The sequence below is a fragment of the Gorilla gorilla genome, chromosome 3 (assembly GCF_029281585.2).
Source record: "Gorilla gorilla gorilla isolate KB3781 chromosome 3, NHGRI_mGorGor1-v2.1_pri, whole genome shotgun sequence".
NCBI lineage: Eukaryota > Metazoa > Chordata > Mammalia > Primates > Hominidae > Gorilla > Gorilla gorilla.
In genome coordinates, this window is record NC_073227.2 from 110017135 (window position 1) to 110037301 (window position 20167).

Consider the following 20167-nt stretch of genomic DNA (forward strand, 5'->3'; position numbering starts at 1 on the left):
CACTAGAAATGTATGTACATTATGTGCCTTTGTTTTCCTCAGGAAAACTTTGTTTACAATGTTTTACAGAGGCACAGGCCTGGGAAGATTTAAAACATATCCAGGTCTAGGTCACCCTGCCCATCGGTCATTTGGCCAGGATTAAATTTGCAGCATCTATCTTCCAGGCTCCCTTCTTTCTTTTCTGCCTTTTACATGATAGCCTCATTTTCTGAATAATAAATAATGGCAGAACACAGCACAGAAAGAAGGGGCACTTTGAAAGGAGTCATTTATATGTTCCAAGGGAGGAAAAGTAATTTTACAATCAAATCTGCTCAGATGAGTTCCTTATTTCTATAAAATAAACAAAATCACACTTACTTTTCTATGAAGACATAAATGCAAAATTGAAAACCATGCTGATTAGACAGTCTTCTACCATCCCCTACCAATCTAGTAGAGTGCAAATACCAAAGTCTTTCTGAGCCTGTAGGGACTCTTAAACCACTGTAACTTGAGTCCCTTAGAAGTAACACTGGAGTAACAATTAATTTACACAATAAATATGTATTGAGGGCCTACCAAATGTCAAAGTTAAAATACTGAGTACATATGGTGAACCAGAAAGATACAGCTGTTCTGTGATATATATAGAATATAAGTATATATTTATTTCATAATGAATAATTTTATACAAATATAAATTATTATACAAATTAGATTTGTATAATTATATAATTATATAAGTAGACATATATTTGCATGTTATATACATTATGGAGGGGATTCATGAGGCATTATAATAACATATAAAAGGGCAACTTAATAGAATATGAGAGTTCAGAGAAAATTTCTTTGAGAATGAACATCAAACTTGGAAACTGAAGAATGGGAATAACTTCTGCACTTGGACAGAAGCCTGTGGCCTGGGGACTGGTATCTTTTGTGTGGCTAAGTGCTTGCTCATTCACTTACGTGGAAATTATTCCTGGCTGTGCACTGTGTCCTTCTCTGGGGCTGTCAGCTGGAACACTTACACATGGCATGGCCTCTCCATGTGGCCTGGGCTTCCTCACAACATGGTGGCTGGGTGTCAAAGATGAGGAGAGAAAGAGAATGTGAGCCAGGTGGAAGCAGTATCACCTATTATGCTGCAGTGCCCTAGACTAGAAAGCCAGTTGGCATCACTCGTATTTCATTTTTTTTTAATGTAGTCACAAAGGCTAGCCCAATTTTATGGGGAGGAGAAATAGACTTTACACCTTGATGAGGAGTGGTAATACTGTGAAAGAGCATTAAAACAGCAAAGATTGTATTTTTAGAAATTTTGGGGAAATGTAATCTACCTCAAATAACTATCATAGTTCAAACCTATAAAACAGAGTACACTTTAGCTGCCACCTTTTAGCCAAGTGAGGAAAAGCTGCAAGTCCATTTTGTAGAGCCGCAAATGCAAAACCTAAATTTTGATTCTAGATTTTATGCTCAATAAAAATGCAATTTTCTCACATATATATTTTATATATTCATTCCCACTTGTTCAACGATGTGTCAAATATCAACTATATTTCAGTTTCAATCTCTCAGAATTAAGTGAATAAAAGGCAGATTTATAAATAGATTTTATCAAGCATTAACTGTTTTCCACTTTCTGCCACTTTGACCAAAAAATCATTTGCTTTCTAAATGAATTTACTCCATTCACTTTAACCAATGCCCCCTTCCTTTTCTTTTGGTTATCTCTGTCTGCCACTTTACTTATTACTGTCTGAGAAAACATAATATTATGACTGCAACAAATGTATTCAACTGTCCTAATGGAAAGATTCCCAAGGGAAGATGGATGGGAATAAGCAAAGTGAAAAGAGAAACACCAATGTGGCTAGTGGTTGCGTGCAGGGGCTCTGATTTCAACCACCTGAGTTTGAAATCAAGCTCCAAAATTTGCCATTTGTGAGACTTGATTTACTTAACCTTTTTTTAACTTTGGTTTCCTTTCTGTGACAAAAACGGTTATTATAACAGAGCCAAGCAAATTGAGTTATTTAAGTATAAAACTAAATAAAGCTTATAAACCATGCCCAGTGTTAGGCACATTTAAGCCCTCGGGAAAATTTAGCTATTATAGCAAAATTATTTATATTAATAGGAAAGAATGGTACCTAGTTTACCTATCCAATGAAGGTAAGCACATAGGGAAATGGATATGAGATTATTATCATATGATGTTTCCTCAGACATTCAGCCTTTCAGTACAGTAGGCTTCAGAGAGCCCTGGGATAATAAATTAGTATCATCAGGGATACAGCATGGAGGCCAGTGACATTGGCCTCTCTTGTGTACCTAGACCTCTCAGTTTCTCCCCACAAATCTGATTGGGTTAGCTTCATTATCATCTACAATGGTCTCTGCATTTCCACCTAGACAGTTACTTTAGCAGTGTCCAGTAGATTGAGGTTTGTTTGCTTTTATCACACTAGCCCAAAAACAGAATTGTTTGTGCTTCAGAGGAGACTATAGGCCTAGCAGGCTCCTAGAATTTTGTAAATTCTCTCTGAAAATAGGCATGTTTGTTTGAATTGAATATACAGCTGGGTTCCTGTAGATCTCAGAGATGGGGAATCTCTTCCTCCACTGCCTTTGCCATCACTGTCAGCCATCAAACGTTTGAAAATCACCCCACTATGCTGTAGCTGCTATTGCTTGGCCTCCCGCCCTGATGACAGTTAAAACCTGCATTACTCATTGCTGACTATCTTGCGCTTCTCTTTGGCACCCAACATCAACCTGCTTCACCTCCTTATTTTTTCAACCATCATTCAAGTGTAGACTCTTTTGGGATAAGAGTTGTTTTGTCTTATTCTCCTATCAATAATGCTTTTTCCTTCTGTTCCTTGATCCCGTCTCTCTTCTGATCCTTCTAAACTTCTTCTCTAAGTCCACCATTCCATGATTAATGAGCTCCAGAGATGACTAAACTCTTTGCAAAGTACTTTGCACATCTTGGATTTAAATAAAATTTCATTCTCCCTGAAAGACCTTGATTAACATTTTCTTCTTTCAAGCAAGGCTGTGTATTCTCCCATTTCTTACCTCTTAGCATTGACAAGCAGGATTTGAACACTCTGTGCTCTTCATCATCATTTTCAGACCCTTATTCATCAGCCTTCTCATAAAACTGTCATGCATCTTCACGGCTGATGCCAACAAGCTGTATTCTCTTCATCTCTATTATGGCTAAGGAGCAATCCAGGAGATGTTCTACAAATGGTGTTTAATTCTCTACTGCAGATGACATGGTCATGTTCCAGAATCCTTAGGATTTATGCTGTGAAACTCCTACTAGGGTTTGTGAGAAATTCCACACAACATGTGTTTTTTCACCACAAATTATGTATAACAATTTTAAGTTTGAAACTGTGAAGGATCTGAGACGTTACTTCTGGATGAAAGAACACATCATTTATTTGCAGATCATCTCAGCAGTGCCCCAGTTCTCCTTTGGGCAACACAATGAGGGCCAGATATCACCTGCGCATATAGAGGTTTTGCTACAGAAGAGGAATCCAAAAATTATGAGAATCAGAGCTTAAGTAGGGCATCTGGCACATCTATTCCTCCTCCTCCCTAGAGAAGGATTTTTGCTTTGCAATGTAAACAAATCTTCTCCAGGGAGAGGAAGAGAAAATCTCTAGCTTTTCTTTACCATTTTGAAATATAAGCAAATGGCTCCAGGGAGGATTTATCTTTCAGGTTGCTATTCAATCATCCTTTACTCAGAAATCCTGGATCATGCAGAAATGAAAAATATTAGTTGTTTCTCAACACTGTGGTCTAGATGGTACAGTTGTTCTCATAGCAGCCTGAATCTGCTGCAAGGTACTTTTCTACTCTGAATCCTATTCAAATTTGGCTGTATTCCATGCCATCTGCTGAAGGTTAGAGTACTATTCCCAATGGTGGACTATTCTGTCTCTTGGACCCCAAGATGCTCTGTACTTAGTGGTGGGATGTGTGAGATTCAATAATTTGTCATTTATTTTCAAGGGGATGTCCAAATATTGCCCAGACATTTGGGACTCTCAAATTTTCCAATGCAGTTGGTCCTGATTCTTCATGGGGTTTATCTCCCATCTCCTGGAAGTCATGTGTTTAACCAAAATCATATTTTATTAACATATTTGCCACTTCTTGCTCATCTAGTCCTATTACATGGTGTTGTCTATATAGTGGATTAATATGATATTCTGTAAATGTTTAGACAGTATAGATCTTTTCAGACTATGTTAGGACTGACGACAGAAGAGTTCACACAGGCTTATGAGAAGACCATAAAAGTACGTTGCTGTCTGTTTCAAATGAATTTAAACTTATTCTGGTCCTTCTTCTTATCAGGAATGGAAATAAAGACATTTGCCCAAGTAATGGCCATACAGCACTCCACGTATTTGAGCCCATGTTAATTATTCCACATCCAGTACAGCAAACAGAATTTATCTGGTTGACTAGTGAACTAATTTGGGATATAATGCAGACCATCGCCTTTGTATTTCTTAAGCCTTTAAAGGTGGCACTGATCTCTGCCATTCTCTTCAAGATACAATATTGTTTTTTTATTTACTAACAGCCAGCGGGAAAGGAGTTGGTGAGTTTCAGAGGTTTCCATGTAGCGTTCCTCACTACAATGTATTCTCCCAATCAGGACAGAAACACTTGTGAGAGTTCTAATATCAATCCAGTATATCTACACCAGTTACATAGTCAGGGCCAAGATCAGAGAAATGGCCACTGGTTGGTTCTGGGGACCTTGTGGACTCACTGTGTGACAACCCATGACAGTACTGCATGTATTATATACTCTACATTTGTGAGCATTTTAGACTTAGTCTAAGCCAACTTAGTGTCTAACACTAATATTTTGTATTCCTCTTTTGTGTATGGTTCCTTGTATGAATAACTATAAGCCCCTTTGTAGAAAGACTGTGGGAATCATATTCCTACATATTTGTCCATTTGCCTGTTCAGGCAGGGTTCTTCCTCCTGAGAACCCAGTTTGCCCTTCAGCTCATATGTTTCAGATCTGAAAATTGTCTCAGATATGGAAACAGACAAACATTTGAAGCATTTCATTAGTCCTGGTGCCCTTGGCCTTTACTTCTGATTTATTTTGGTTATATGAACTGAGCAGTTTCATTTTAGGTTACAATCTATCTGCCCTTAGGAAGCTATGTTTTATTAACCATTTCCATGGTGTCCTGTGGTTCAGGACCCCAGATTGTCATGCCAGTCTTGCTGCTCAAACTCATTGCTTTATTTATTTATTTATTTATTTATTTATTTATTTATTTATTTATTTATTATTCTTGAGACGGAGTCTCGCTCTGTCACCCAGGCTGGAGTGCAGTGGCATGATCTCAGCTCACTGCGACCTCCGCCTCCCAGGTTCAAGCAGTTCTCTGCCTCAGCCTCCTGAGTAGCTGGGATTACAGACATCGGCCACCATGCCTGGCTAATTTTTGTATTTTTAGTAGAGATGAAGTTTCACCATCTTGGCCAGGCTGGTCTTGAACTCCTGATCTTGTGATCCGCCTGCCTCAGCCTCCCAAAGTGCTGGGATTACAGGCGAGAGCCACCATGGCTGGCTGCTCATTGCATTATTTGTAACCTCCTTGCTTCGACAATGAAATGCCACCACCTAGTATCTATATTTTGGAATTCTGTCATTCCAAATCATATTATTGGCCCAGTTGTGTAACAGTTGAGTCCAGCTCTGTGACAGAATCTCCTGCTGTTTTTCTTTATCAACAGAGGAAAAGTCACTACTGAGTTTCTCAATGATATTGGTGCCTCTCTCACCAGAGCATAATTTAGCACTTTGGTAAAAGAAGTGTCCTTCAACTCCACCCGTGGAACGTGTTCAGATGGCAGATTTTCTAAGCTTACATTAGTATTCACTGTAGCATGCCTTTTTCCATTATCTGCCATTGCAGTTGCTCCATTTATATTTCAGTTACTATGGGCCACTGCTGTCCCCAAAAACCTCGAAGTGAAATCCAACCAGCATATTAGCACAATATCTTGGTGTGCTTGCCAGGTAATTAGACCTGGTATTATGGGAGAATACTACTGTGTCAATAAACTGCTCATTATTCAGACTTTTGTTCCACTCATCCTTCAGTCTCTTAATCCAGCACCTGCAGGATCTAGTCCTATACATCATTTTCTGGTTGCTACTGGTATATGTTGCCTGGATCATGGAGCTTCTTTGGGATATAGTTCATTTATTCCATTTCCTCCTTTCTGTCTCAGTACTTCACTAGCTGGTTAATGTTGTGGTTTGATGCTACTTATTGGTCTGGTGGTTAGGAAAGGAGGTGTGGCTAGGTTCTTAGGTGGGGTTGCAAGCTAGAGACTGCTGCATTGTCTTCAAACAGGAGGAAAGTGATAGTATTTAGCTGGAAGGAGTTGGACGTTCCTGTAAACCCAGAGAATTCGAGAGGATCTGGGGCTTCAATATTGTCTACCCACATGGCACCGTCGCACTTCTCAGAGTCTCACCCCTTTTCAACAAGAGCCTTGGCTTGATGCAGTTGAGACTTTAGCCTTCTCTGGTGCTCTGCTACTGGCCCTGATCCTCTGTTTTTTTCTGTCTGTCTAAAGCTGTAAAAGTTAACAGTTACTTTATACGCTGCCAACGAGGACCTCTGACTTTCACATTTTGCTTTTGAGGTGTGATTAATTACGCTCAACCTTTTGGTGTCTTCCTCCACTGCATCAGTTATGCTCAGCAAGAGCCATCTGATTCCACTGTCTTTATAATTAGTACTTGCACTGAACCTCTCAAAAGCCTGATGTGTTGTACTAGCCTGTGCAGATCCATTTTCTGGTGTTTTGTTCCATTTCAAATAAGAAAGCTAATAACCATCAGTGGCATTGAACTTCATTCTATCTTCTTGTTTGATACCTTTCTTCTCCACCAGGCAATATTCAAAATGAGTTGCAAGTACTTAGTTTAGTGTCTAACACAATGTAATTACTCTATTTATTGAAAATATAAATATTAGATTTCTTTTATGGCCTGTGTGATGACTTTCACTAAATACAATAATCGGTTGCTTGTAATATAGTGTAAATAGAATGAAGCTAATTTTAAGGGCTGACATTGGAATTGGGTTCTGTCCACTGGGATGAATTTGATTCACAATAAGAAATAGATCACAGGTAAGCTAACAGTTATTATTGATCTAAAACTGACTTGGTCAGGCCAATCTGATGTGTTGATGTGTTGGGGGTCTAATCTAGATGGCTCCAGGCTGCACCCCTTCTGTTCAAGCTTGTTGGAAGTAGACACTAACATTCTTTGCAGAAACCTCTCCACATATTATAAAAAAAAGCTACAGTAAGAGCTCTAGGTTAATTTTAAATCAACTGTGTAAACATTACTAGCATCAACAATATTCATCACATGGCAAAGTTATCATGTTTATATACACACACAGGCATATATTTTCCAATAAAATTGAATTGATTATGACTCATAAGGGATACCAGTGAAATTCCAGTAATGCTGCTTCAACCAGTGGAACATAATGGATTCAGTTTTCACAGCCTCCCTTATCTCTACTCACAGAAACCTCTGCCTTTCATTCCCAGTGCAATTCCTTTCAAGGCAGCATGGCATGCTATCACAGACGGAATGTTATTCTAACTTGTTTACATCCTTGAGGGCGAGGGTCAAGGGCTCAAAGTATGTTTTCCTTCTCCCAAAGAAAGGAAGGACGAGGAAAATGGAGTTTTGTGGAGCTCCCTGGTGTTTCCACACATGCCATGTGGCAGTATAAAAAACAGCAAGGTTTTCATCTCTCAGACGTCCATGCTTACTTCCTGTCTTACATGCACTGCTGGTATCTGGCCCAGAATCTAACAGCTCCTCTGAATGTACAAAGGATTCTGTTGTATTTTCTGTCATCTCTGTTCTTGCTTGAGCCCCACTTATGTTACCACAGCTCAGCAGTCAGCTGCTCCCACAATGACAGCCTGTCTCTTCATCTTGCAATTTCCTGTTCTCCATCTTCCACTACCAAGATGCAACAAAGGGAATTCCTTAAAGGAGTTATGTGCTTGCTTATTTTCAGAGGCAGGAGGGGACAAATTTAGCTATTTTTGACCACAGAGGTCTTTCACAAGAGCCACTGAAGTCAGATCTTTCCTCAGTTAACAGTAATCATAAAGAGTCACCCCCCAATTTCTACTGATCACTTCATTATTCCACTATAGAGTGGGCAGAAGAGTAACTATGGCTTTTGTTATTTAAAAATCAAAAACATTAAGTAGTAATTTGAAGGACTCAGTGTCTTCTTTGCTCCCTTATGTGCCACTTGTATTGTCACTGAATTTCTTGGTAAGTTCTAAATATTAAAAGCAAATATGGCTGACACATGATTACCAACTTTCCTGGAAAGCAAGTCAAATAACTTCTTTATTAACTTCATCACGTGCAGTTAGTAACAGATTAAAATCCTTTAATCTGAGAGCAGTAAAAAAACTCTAATACCAGTCAGGCACAGTGGCTCACGTCTGTAATCCCAGCACTTTAGGAGGCCAAAGTAGGTGGATCGCTTGAGGTAAGGCATTCAAGACCAGCCTGGCCAACATGGTGAAACCCCGTCTCTACTAAAAATATAAAAATTAGCTGCGCATGGTGGCGGGCACCTGTAATCCCAGTTACTTGGGAGGCTGAGATAGGAGAATTGCTTGAACCCAGGAAGTAGAGGTTGCAGTGAGCCAAGGCCGTGCCATTGCACTCCAGCCTGGGCAACAAGAGCGAAGCTCCACCTCAAACAAACAAACAAACAAACTCTCTTAATACCTACTAATGTGCAGAAGGAAACCCCAGCTTATTTCTAAAAAGGCATCAAACCCATATATTTCTAATAAATGCATCAGTATGTAGAAAGGTTATTTTCTTCTTTTATTCATACAATTAAGTTGTACACTTTCTATAAAATTCAGTCAAGCTGAATGATTACATTTACATTCCAGATTTTGCAAATGCATGGAGTGAAAAAAAATTAAGCCAATTGAGTTGAGATTTTTTAAAAATCAAAATGCATCCTCATAAAAATAAAATTGAATACATTTTGTAATACTCCTCTCTGTGTACTTCCAAGGAAGACTGAATATGCCTTTTAGGTTTATTGCCCAGTAGGAGGATAACCTGCTTGTAACTGGCAAACGAATATGAAATCTGAAAGACGCAACCATCAACTCTGATAGTCATTAAAACTGATCTAAAACTGACTTATTCAAGCCAATCTGATGTGTTGGGGGCTAATCTAGATGGCTCCAGGCTGCACCTCTTCTGTTCAAGCTTGTTGGAAGTAGACACTAACATTCTTGGCAGAAGCCTCTCCACATATTATAAAATAATCTCCATTAAGAGCGCTAGGTTAATTTTAAGTCAACTGTGTAAACATTACTAGCATCAACCATATTAATTACATTGCAAAGTTATTGTGTTTACATACACGCACGTGCATATATTTTCTAATAAAATTGAATTGATTATGACTCATAATGGATACCAATGAAATGAAATCTGAAAGATGCAATCATCAACTTTGATAGTCATTGAAATTTAATTTGATAAATCATACTCATTTGAGTTGTAGGATAACTCTTGGATTAGTGTCTAGTTGTCAAGAGTTCTCCTTTTCTGGAAACTGTCCCTGTTACAGTGAGGTGGGTCTCTACCAGCCATGGCACTGCTATATGCCCTGCTTCACCTGCTGCAGTTGATTGGGTTGATATGGATGCCTTATTTAAGCTGTGGCAATCAGAAGATCCTAGGAATTTAGAAAGTTGAACTGAGAAACCAGAGGCTGGGAGCTTCTGGTAGCTCAGTTTTATTGCAAATGCTAGTGGCCCTGAGGCCTATGAATTCCCACACCTGGAACCTGCTCTGATACCAGCCTATCTGGGACTGGGTCTTTCAGCTTTAGCCTAGCTTTTGTGAGATGTGACAACTTCCTAAAAAATATGTTTACTTGTTTAATCTAGCTCCAGTTGGTGTCTGTTATCACCTTAAGTCTACTTTTGTCAGCTAATACCTTATGTATACCTTAAGCATATAAATATATTTTCACATTATAAACATTAATATCTTTTTACATTTCTCCTGCCTACCAACAAGTGAACAAATATTTTTCTCTGAAAATTTGCAGTCAGATTAAATGTTTGCATTAACCATAATGACACAAAATTTCAAGTATCCATTCAAAATTTCAAATATCCATTCCAAAAATTTCTTATTTAATATTACAGTTTACCAAAATAATATTGCTGAGAGAATATGCCCTTAATCTAAATATAGAGAAGGTATTCTGTCAAAATATAATGAACTTAATTTTAAATACATTCAAGTACTATATTTTAGACAACTATATTCTTAGAAAGCTCATTTCCACTGCTTGGTGTACCACATTAATTTTTGATAATTCGGTGCTCTAGCAGTGTAGAAAGATGATTGCTAAAGAACAAAATATTGTAAATATCAGCTCAGCACTTTAAATATTATTGCATGTCTAAAACAGAGCTTTTTTTTAACAATATAGGTTCCCGAAAATGTTCATAATTTTTTCTTAAATTTACAGTCTCTTGCCCTTTTACAACTGAGGAGTAATATCAGCTTCCATAGCAACACTTAGGCCATATCAAAATAGCATTTTACAAATGAAGAATCAAGTTAGTGATGCCATATCTCATTTACTACGTTGAAAGCCACATATTGAAAAATTTATCTTATTCTATGATAAAGTAGCAGGTATTTTTGTCCTTTGCTCCCTTGAGAGATTGTCAGTTTCCTTGGATCTTGGAAGAAACACATAATATTCAGTCTCATGCTTATCATGAATACTTCATAAAGTTGAATGAAAACGTACCTCTCTGGGAGGCTAATGAAGAACAGATGTAGGCAAAAACAAGTTGGTGACGTTAGGAGAGAACTCAGAAGCTAAAATAATATTAGTGGGAGTAGAGAGAATGAAAGAAAAGTACCAGTTGTCAGCTTAAATGGAATTGGTGGATATAACTGAACAGCTGATAAAATAAAGAGGAAGGAAAAGGACGACCTGCAGTCTCATTTTCTCTCTTTAGGTTACAGCTGTGATTTTAGTTGAAATAAAATGTGTTTCCTATTCATTTATAAAGAACATCAGACCTACAGGTTTTTAAAATCACGCTGGAAGCAGTTACAAAGAATGTTTAGGTCTTAGGCAATATGACAATGAAAATTCACTATTACTCAAGTTTAACTAACAGCAGCGTGTTTGATTCTCTGCTAATCATTTCTTTCTTTTTGGTTTTGGTTGTTTTAACATAGGTTAACAGTGGATTAAACTTCAAATTCTGGTAATCCTGAAGCTAAAATACAGCTCTCGGCTATACTTGTCACATTATACACAATTTTATCAATGACTGTAATTCCTAGAATTTGCAGTTAAAACATTATCTTTTGTCCTTTCCACCCCATTTTTGCTGTTCTTAGTTCTATTTTTTATGTGTACTAGCTAACTAGCTAGGGATGAAATAATAAGGATCTTTGGGACAACAAAGCTAGACAAAGTATTCTTTAAAGGTAATTTGCCCAAGCGATTAAGAATATGTGAAGAAGTATTTATCCATTTGGGACCTGCCAGTCAATTTACTTAGCGGTGTGATTATGGTTATTGCTCATTGGAGAACAGCATGGTTCCAAAGGCACAGTTGCTGTTTTACTCACTAAAAATTGGTTAGTTTGAATTTAATTATAAAATCCTTACTTGATTATCTATCACTAAATGTTTGATCATAAAGTTCCGTCTTAAATCCCCGTTTCTCCAAGCCGTTTCCTTGGACTATCACAGCCATACCACACTGTGAGCTAAGAAAACTTCCTTGGGTAGGCGAGTTTGTGAAATTGCTTATTGTATCACACTCGTGGAGACAAACAATGCTCATTAAAATGTTAACAGCTCTGAAAAATCCTGCAGTATAGAAGTTTAATTTATTCATCAAATTTTTACATATCTGTTTAACTCCCTAGGAACTGGTATTTTATGCAATATATTTTGTGAAAATAAGGTTTTAGTCAGTTATTCGGAGATGCTTCTAGTAATTACACAATATTATTCTTCTTTATATAGCTTCTTAACCTATTCTGGGTTACATCCACTTTAGAAGTGGATGAAGAATATAGATGTTCTTAGTTAGAAAAAGCTATGTAGACATATGGACATTAAATTTTATATAAAATGCAAGAAGTTACATCTTATTTAAGGATACTTAACATCCACCATTGGCTCTATTTTCAGAAAACTTGAACCTTTTGGTTCGCTTACAAATTTAGCTTCCTTTTAGGGACTGTTACCATAAGGTATATTTAGCTGTTGACAACTTAAATTTTGCAAAGTTTTGCTACTGCCCTTTATTTAATGTGAATGTGCCTCTCACCTTTGTCATGGCCCTTTTGAATCAAACTGTAAGTGGAAAGTTATAGATATTATCAAAGAACCAAGAATGAGGAAGCCAAGGTTGCTTTTCCCTGCTTGTTTGTATTCTAAAATAGAGTATTTAGAACACAAAATCTTAAATGCATTTCTTTAGTGGATAAAGTTCCAAGATATATTAGAATGTCCTTATTCTGTTTATATCACTGATATTTAAAAGTATAACATCGAGTCAGTTGAACAGTCTGTAAAACATTTCTTAGTGCTCTGTTGTAGCCAAAAGAAATGCAGATTATATTTAGTTTGTGTACAGTCTATTTCAAACATATGTATAAGAATGTAGTACTTTTAGCTTTTCTATTACTTTCCTTTTTCTTCCATGTAAGTTAGGATGGTGTAAATACATAAATAGATGTTGCTTTGCAATTTGATTTCAATCTCTGTGTGTATGTCCTAACTGAATCAAAAGGCTTTTTGGAAACTATCAAATTCTCTCCAAGATAATGTACGGAAAGATATTTATGCATTGGTAATAAAGATTGAAACTTTATTTCAAACACTTTTCATTTGGTTTCTTTTGCACTAAGATCTTATTGCTCAAAGTTTTTTTTGAAAATTTCTTCTTCTTTTTTTTTTTTTTTTTGAGACAGAGTCTCCCTCTGTCACCCAGGCTGGAGTACAGTGGCGTGATCTCAGCTCACTGCAATCTCTGCCTCTGGGGTTCAAGTGATTCTCCTGCCTCAGTCTCCTGAGTAGCTGGGATTACAGGCACGTGCCACCATGCCCGGCTAGTTTTTGTATTTTTAGTAGAGACGGGGTTTCACCATGTTGGTCAGGCTGGTCTCGAATTTCTGAGCTCATGATCCACCCCCCGCTTGGCCTCCCAAAGTGCTGGGATTACAGGAGTGAGCCACCGCGCCTGGCCTCCTCTTTTTTTTATAATAGTCAACATAGTAATATAAGGAATTACTATATTAAAAGCCCAAACGTATATTTATTTGACCTGAATATTTTAAAAAAATATTAATATCACTTTAATTATATTACATCTTGCTGTTAAGATTGTGACTTTTCTTACACCAGTGAAGATGAGAAAATGGAAATAAAGAAATACTAGGTATTATTAAGCGTTAATATAATTATAGTAGATCTCATTTAATCTTTAAAACAAAGTAGAGTGAATGTTTTAATTTCCAATTTATATCTAATTTTCAGAGGCTAATATATTTCCTAGGGTCACGTAGCTAGAATATTGTAGAGCTAAAACTTGAACCCAGAGATTCTGATTGAGAAAATAGCTATGCTTTTATTTTTAAATAATTTTGAAATAACTGGCAGGGCAAGTATTTGGGGAGAGGTTGTCAAAATAAGTGAGAATTTGCCTTTAGAGAAGCATATTCCTGAGGTTAAAAGCACAATAACCTTCATAGGTGGGAATTGAACAATGAGAACACTTGGACACAGGGCAGGGAACATCACACACTGGGGCCTGTCATGGGGTGGGGGATGGGGGAGGGATAGCATTAGGAGAAATACCTAATGTAAATGACGAGTTAATGGGTGCAGCTCACCAACATGGCACATGTATACGTATGTAACGAACCTGCACGTTGTGCACATGTACTCTAGAACTTAAAGTATAATAAAAAAAAGAAAATAATTAAAAATGAATATAAATTAAAAAAGCACAGTAACTTGAATTAGTCTGGACAGTAAACAGAGTTAGGTTTCTTCTTTTAACTTTGGTGTAGAAGTCTTTCCTCTGTTTTATTTTGCTATCATCCATCTCCTAGGCTCTAGATCCATGGCATGTCTTATAGAAAGATACTAACATAGCTTTTAATGCATTTTATACACACACACACACACACACACACACACACACTTTTATATCTTTTCTAAAGTAAATCCATTCCCTCACCTCAAATGTGAAAGACCTTAAGTAGCTGGCCTAGTTTGGAATCTTGTCTCTTGTATAGTTGCTGAGTTCACACCTGCTGCTTCTCCATCTGCTACAATTTTAGATCAGTAAGACCTTCTTGAAATATGTGGAAAATGTCAAACATACTCCCAAAAAAGTGCTGTCTTCTTTTAAGCTGATGGTGTCCTGAGATGACTGAGGATTTTTGTTGTTGTTGTTGTTGTTGTTGTTGTTGTTTCCCAATGATTAGAACTCACCTCTTTTTTTTTTTTTCCCTCTAGTGACCTATAGTCTCTTTATTTAAGGGATCAAGACAACTTGGCCATGGTTTAAAGAACAGAGAAATAACATTTCAAGAGTAAATGTCATTGCACTTGATGGCAGTCACTTGAAAGGTCATCTATTCTATACTTATAAGAAATTAATTGTACACCTGAATGATATAATAATTTTTAGCCATTAAAAAAATTTAGTGAATGTACAAATGGGTTTCTTTTCATCTCAATCTTAATATATCTAGTATAACAAATTTTGTATTTAAGAATAACATCTAATAATGATGTTTGCACATTCATGCAGATATTTACTCTAAGCAAGATTCTACTAGCCATTGTAATGTGAGGGCTCAAAAACGTAATCAGGAAGGAACTTGATGAAATTATATTTGCATGGGTATACTGGTGGTTCTTAACTTAAATATTAAGTTCTTATTTTTTGTGCTAAATATTTAGACATGGAATTTTGTGCTTGTTTTCTTATACATTTATATATATATTTTATTGTACTTTTCTTAGATTACTTAAAAAGTAGCTTGTTTCCCACAGCAATAAGGAAGGTGCAGGGGTAATACAGTGGCTCAAAGGAGCAGGAAGTAGTGAATCCTTAATTTGTTATATAGGAAAACTGCTCATATTTAAATGGGAGCATTATTATGCTTCAAGCGTATGTTGGGGTTTAGTGTTAACATGTTGTGTTCCTTCTATAGATATATTCTGGAATATATCTACAGATTTAGGATGCAATTCACCAATAATAGTTTTTGTAGCAGTAAAGAATTATTGATTGAAGGTTCGTTTTAATTCTATCCAAAATGACAAGGCACTATGTAATCTTGGGTGTTCGCTTACTTATAAAATAAAGGCATTAGACAGCTATAAAGCTATGTGGCTCTTTGATCTTCAGACAATCTGCAGCTTCGGGGTCACATTGGGGCAGGGCTTCTTTATCACTGGAAAGGGCTGATGGGGGACAAAAGGAGGAGATGAGTCTTCTGGGAAAGCTGTCAGCACTAATGGTTTGCTAGACCCTGACGTATGGAACTGCTTAGACTGATTTTTCTTCCTACATCTCTGTTAGATCCTAAATCTTGATCTGGTCTCACTCTAATTTTTTTTGTACCTTTTAACAATCTAGGCTGTTTTAAACTGTACTCTCTTTGCTGTCACTTGGGGAATCTCCCTATGGCAATCTCACTCACAACTCCTGTCTGAAGGGAACAGTATGAACACATCTACCAAGAAGAAAATTAATTAGGTAGCCACAGGCAACGTAAATACAGTCACGATTACACCTAGAAACCTAAACTTTTTCAAATGTATGCTTTGAGGATTTTCAGAATGCACAGTGCCAATCAATTTACTTCTTGGAATTTGTATGTTTGAGTGCTTTGATTTTTCTGTGAAAGAAAACAAAACAGTGAACTGAAATGTGCGATGCAGTTTAGAGAATGCAAGGCCCAAGTATCTGGCAAAATAGCATTTTTCATATTTCTGCTTCACCTTGGCCTCAGATATGTATGGAAACATTTGGTTCTAAACAGAATTCTCAACAGCAACACCAACCTTTCTTAAAAATGTAAAATTTCTCAAAGTCTCAAAAGCATGGTAAGAGCGTTGCTGATTCTTTTGCCAAATGCCTGTGAGTCAAGGCTGAAATTTTGGGCTAGTTGATATGGTGATAAGGTATTTTAAGTAGAGCTTATTGTTAATCTCTTCAGGATGCTAGTCTTTTGGCCTGTAGTCTAATTTTAGTCTTGCCAATTCACAGAAGGTTCCAGAATCTCACTGCTAAATCCCTGACTTGGGTAGGGGTGGTGCTGTTTGCTTTCAATCTTCCCTGACTCTGCCTGGGTGAATAGCACTTGTTTCCCTGTTCTCAGTGCTGCTTCTCCTGCATGCTTCTAGCTCCTTCCTGTTGGACCTTCAGCGTACTGTCATTTGTTGTATGGTCTCCCTGTTGTCTATATCTGGACTTCTTCCCAGCATTTCCTTCTTCCCACAGATGAGTAAATTTCAAAAGGTGTTTTCTCCTAACATACCTTGTACTACAAGCACCTGAGTCTTCTATACATGAATATTGTGGGATGCCTTCACCGTTTGTACAGATCATTCCACTGGGCCTTTCTCCTAAGGAAAAGGAATGCTTTTAATTCTGTCACTGGGTGGGCAGAGCTTCAAACTTTGGCTAGCTGCTTCTAGAAACACAGAAGAATGACAAACTGTACCTATCTATTCTGCCTATCCTGTGCAGGGCCTGCACTAAAAGGGAAAATGCCATAGTTTATTCAGTACTCCATCACGAGGATGTCCTGGGACTGCCACTATTTCTTCCTCGGAAAAGATACCAATTGTGAATATGTCTTTGACTATAGGGAATTATTATTTGGAAGGCTGCCATTTGACTGTCATGTTTTTAAAAGAGCTGTTTGGTAATAAGCTGCTATTGTATATTAAATTGGAAAAATAAATGCAAAATAATAATAATAATCACAAACAATAACAATAGCCAAATGGGTTTTTTCTACAGACATTGAAAACTATGTGATCTTTGTGTTGCTCTTATAGATTTGGCTACTAAGAAACATAGATCTAAGTGTAGGATATAACTACATTATTCTGTACCATATTCTCAGCAGTCTCATTTCCTCGTTATATATGTAAGTGATTTCTCACTTACGAAAAATTTAGCTTTATTTCATAGTCCAGTGTAATTTTTTGTTTGCTTGGTGGTTTGTGTGTTTATTTTAAGCCAGGTCAGTTTTTTGTGGGTAAGTGGAATACAAATAAAAAATGCATTCGGAAGTCAGAAACATATAGATATCAAGTGTTAAAGATTAGCTATTAACATTTTCATATTGAACACATTCTATAATTATATGTGAAGACTGCAGTTCAGTCTTTCCTGCACTGCTGCTGGGTGTATATGGGAGCTGGATGGAATGATTTGTCAGAAAAGATACTGCTCAAAAAAAAGAAATTCAGTCAATTACAGACTGTCAATATGAGTTCTCATCTATAAAAGGGGACTGTAATGTGGAAATCATTGTTATTCCAGAAAGAATTACTTCAAATGAACTGTTTCTAACATGTCCAGAAATAATTGGCATGAAAATCATGACTAAAACCTATACCTAACAGCCTGGAAGTAGGTCTGATCATCAAAAACCAACACAGTGTAGCATTTGAATGTCTATTCTCACCATGGGCAGTGAAAACACAGCCATGGAAACTCCATAATACTGATGTACAGAGCTGTTCTTAAACATAACTTTGGATTGTGTTGGACTCCTTCTTAGAATGGCACCAAGTATCCACCAGTATTCACTTCCAAACATTGCTGTGATAATCAGAGCTCAGAATCAGTTGTTAACAATACATAATTTACAGTTCCTTCAGAGATATGTCTTCTTTTGCTTTAGATGAGATCAAGAAAATTGTAGGAAAGGTCTTTTTCTCAGCTGTTACCCTTTTGCCCATCGATCTAAGACAAGTGGCCTAACCTAGCTAAAGGATGGCACAAACAGCTAAGGATGCCCAAGATGGATTTCCAAGGAAGTTTGCCAAAAAGTCTTGCCAGATTTCTCATCATTCAAGATGGACACTCCATCTTCAACAGCAGGAGTCAGTGCTGCCACATTACTAATGTTTGGCAGCCTCTCAAAACTTGCTTTGACCATTTCCATAGAGATTTGGATGACGCCTTACACAACACATAGTACGTTCTAGAGGCTCATCTGTCCGTATTTAGTCTTCATTTGTTTTTTTACAAGAGTTGATTTTGTTAGGAAATGTAGTATTCAACAATAATTTTCTGCTACTCTCAATTCCTAGCTAGTCGTACAGTGTCCAGAAGGCAAAAGGACAAGTATGCACTGCCCTACTGACCTACTTTCCACACTGCTGCACAGGAAAATCTGACAGAGGACAATAACAAACATCTCACCAGCTCATGCGTTCTTTTTTGATCCTAATTCCGAGAGACTCACCAAAGACATGAAGAGAAAACAAACAATACTTTTCTTGGAAATATTGTAATTGCTGGTATATTTGTTGTTCTGGCATAAAGTAGAAATTGTCAGGTAAACATTGCTTCCTTTTGGATCAAAAAGAAATTTAACCAAATAAATGCAAGAGATATGAGGGAAGATAATGGGAAATAAATGAGATTTGAGAAATCAGTGGAGGTTCAAGTGGTTTTTTCTTCTTTTGTAGTTGATAATACTCTGTTTTAAATCAGTGAGTTTTACTTATATATGCTTGTCCTTTTTTTTTTCTAGTTACCAGAACAATACTCAGTGAACTTATGAATATATGGTAAATATTAAACACATCCCACTTGGATGAGAAGATATGTGAGTCGATGAGTATAGCTAAGTCTAAAGTTAGATGTGTTCCATAAACATAGTGTTTATGGAGTTGGTGCATATTCACTTCTCAGTAAGTTACACTTTCTTAATTTCTTTTTGGTGCTAGGTGATATTCTGCTAAGTACACATAAGTATAGTAATATTGGTTAGTAAACTAGTAAAATGCTCCCCTAGCTATTAGTAAACAGCTTCTGCCTTGTGTCTCCAAAATATCTCTACCATTATCCTGATCTTGATTGCTATTTTATATTAAAAGAAGACATGTGAATGTATATGAACATTTAAAAAAATTGTTATTTCTTATTTACCTTTAAAAATACAGTGTGCTGTACTAGTACTACTACTAATAAATAGCATCATTGACTCATAGATCACTTACTATCAGCCAGGCAGTCCTAAGTATTCCACTTATATTAACTCACTTAATGCATGCAACAATGCTATGAGGCACTATTTTTATCATTTGCATATTTACATATAAGGAAACAGAGACACTAATACTAAGTAGTAAGAGACATAAATGGGAGTCGAAGTTCCATAGTCTATTAATAGTTTTGGAGTTCAGGATAGTCTCTATTACTCTAACCTACCTCATTAAGCAGCATCCTTGACTATTCTAGGTAAAGAGTATTGTATTCTTTTCTAAGATAAAAACATGACTTGCTACTATATTTGTTTGGATTCAACTTTACTGGAACACAGCTTAGCTTTGACATTTACAGACATGGGTTAGGTTTCATTTTGTTGCAAGATAAAAGGCAATCTGATATTTAGTTTACCTGCAAAAGGCAGTTAGGAAGCCCTAGAGGAACCTAATTAAAATGCAGCACATTTCCAAGGCACCATATCTTGCTGTGTTGCCATAGAAACAACGAGGATTTCTGGTCACTGACCTTCCAGGGAATCTGAGGATGTATTTTCATAAGGTTCATAAGAGAAGCCATCCTAGTATGTTAACCTATAGTTGCAGATCAACTATACGTTATGGAAATTCCCTACGCAATTCTAGCCAATTTTAAAACCAAATTATACTAGCAAAACTTACTAGAGGCTCAAACTAAGGGCTCTTTGAAGGAATGTGGTTTAACTGCTTCCAACATAAGATTTCAAATAATTAAGGATACTGTAGTAGCA

At 36.9% G+C, this 20167-nt stretch overlaps 1 long non-coding RNA gene across 1 annotated transcript in view; it reads left to right on the top strand.

The window, feature by feature from the left end:
- Positions 1 to 18958, top strand: part of LOC129532854 (uncharacterized) — a 38771-nt gene extending 19813 nt beyond the window's left edge. Inside the window, exon 3 of the long non-coding RNA XR_010133426.1 lies at positions 18498 to 18958. This is a non-coding gene — a long non-coding RNA (uncharacterized lncRNA). The remainder of the gene's footprint in view (positions 1 to 18497) is intronic.
- Positions 18959 to 20167: the final 1209 nt, after the last annotated feature.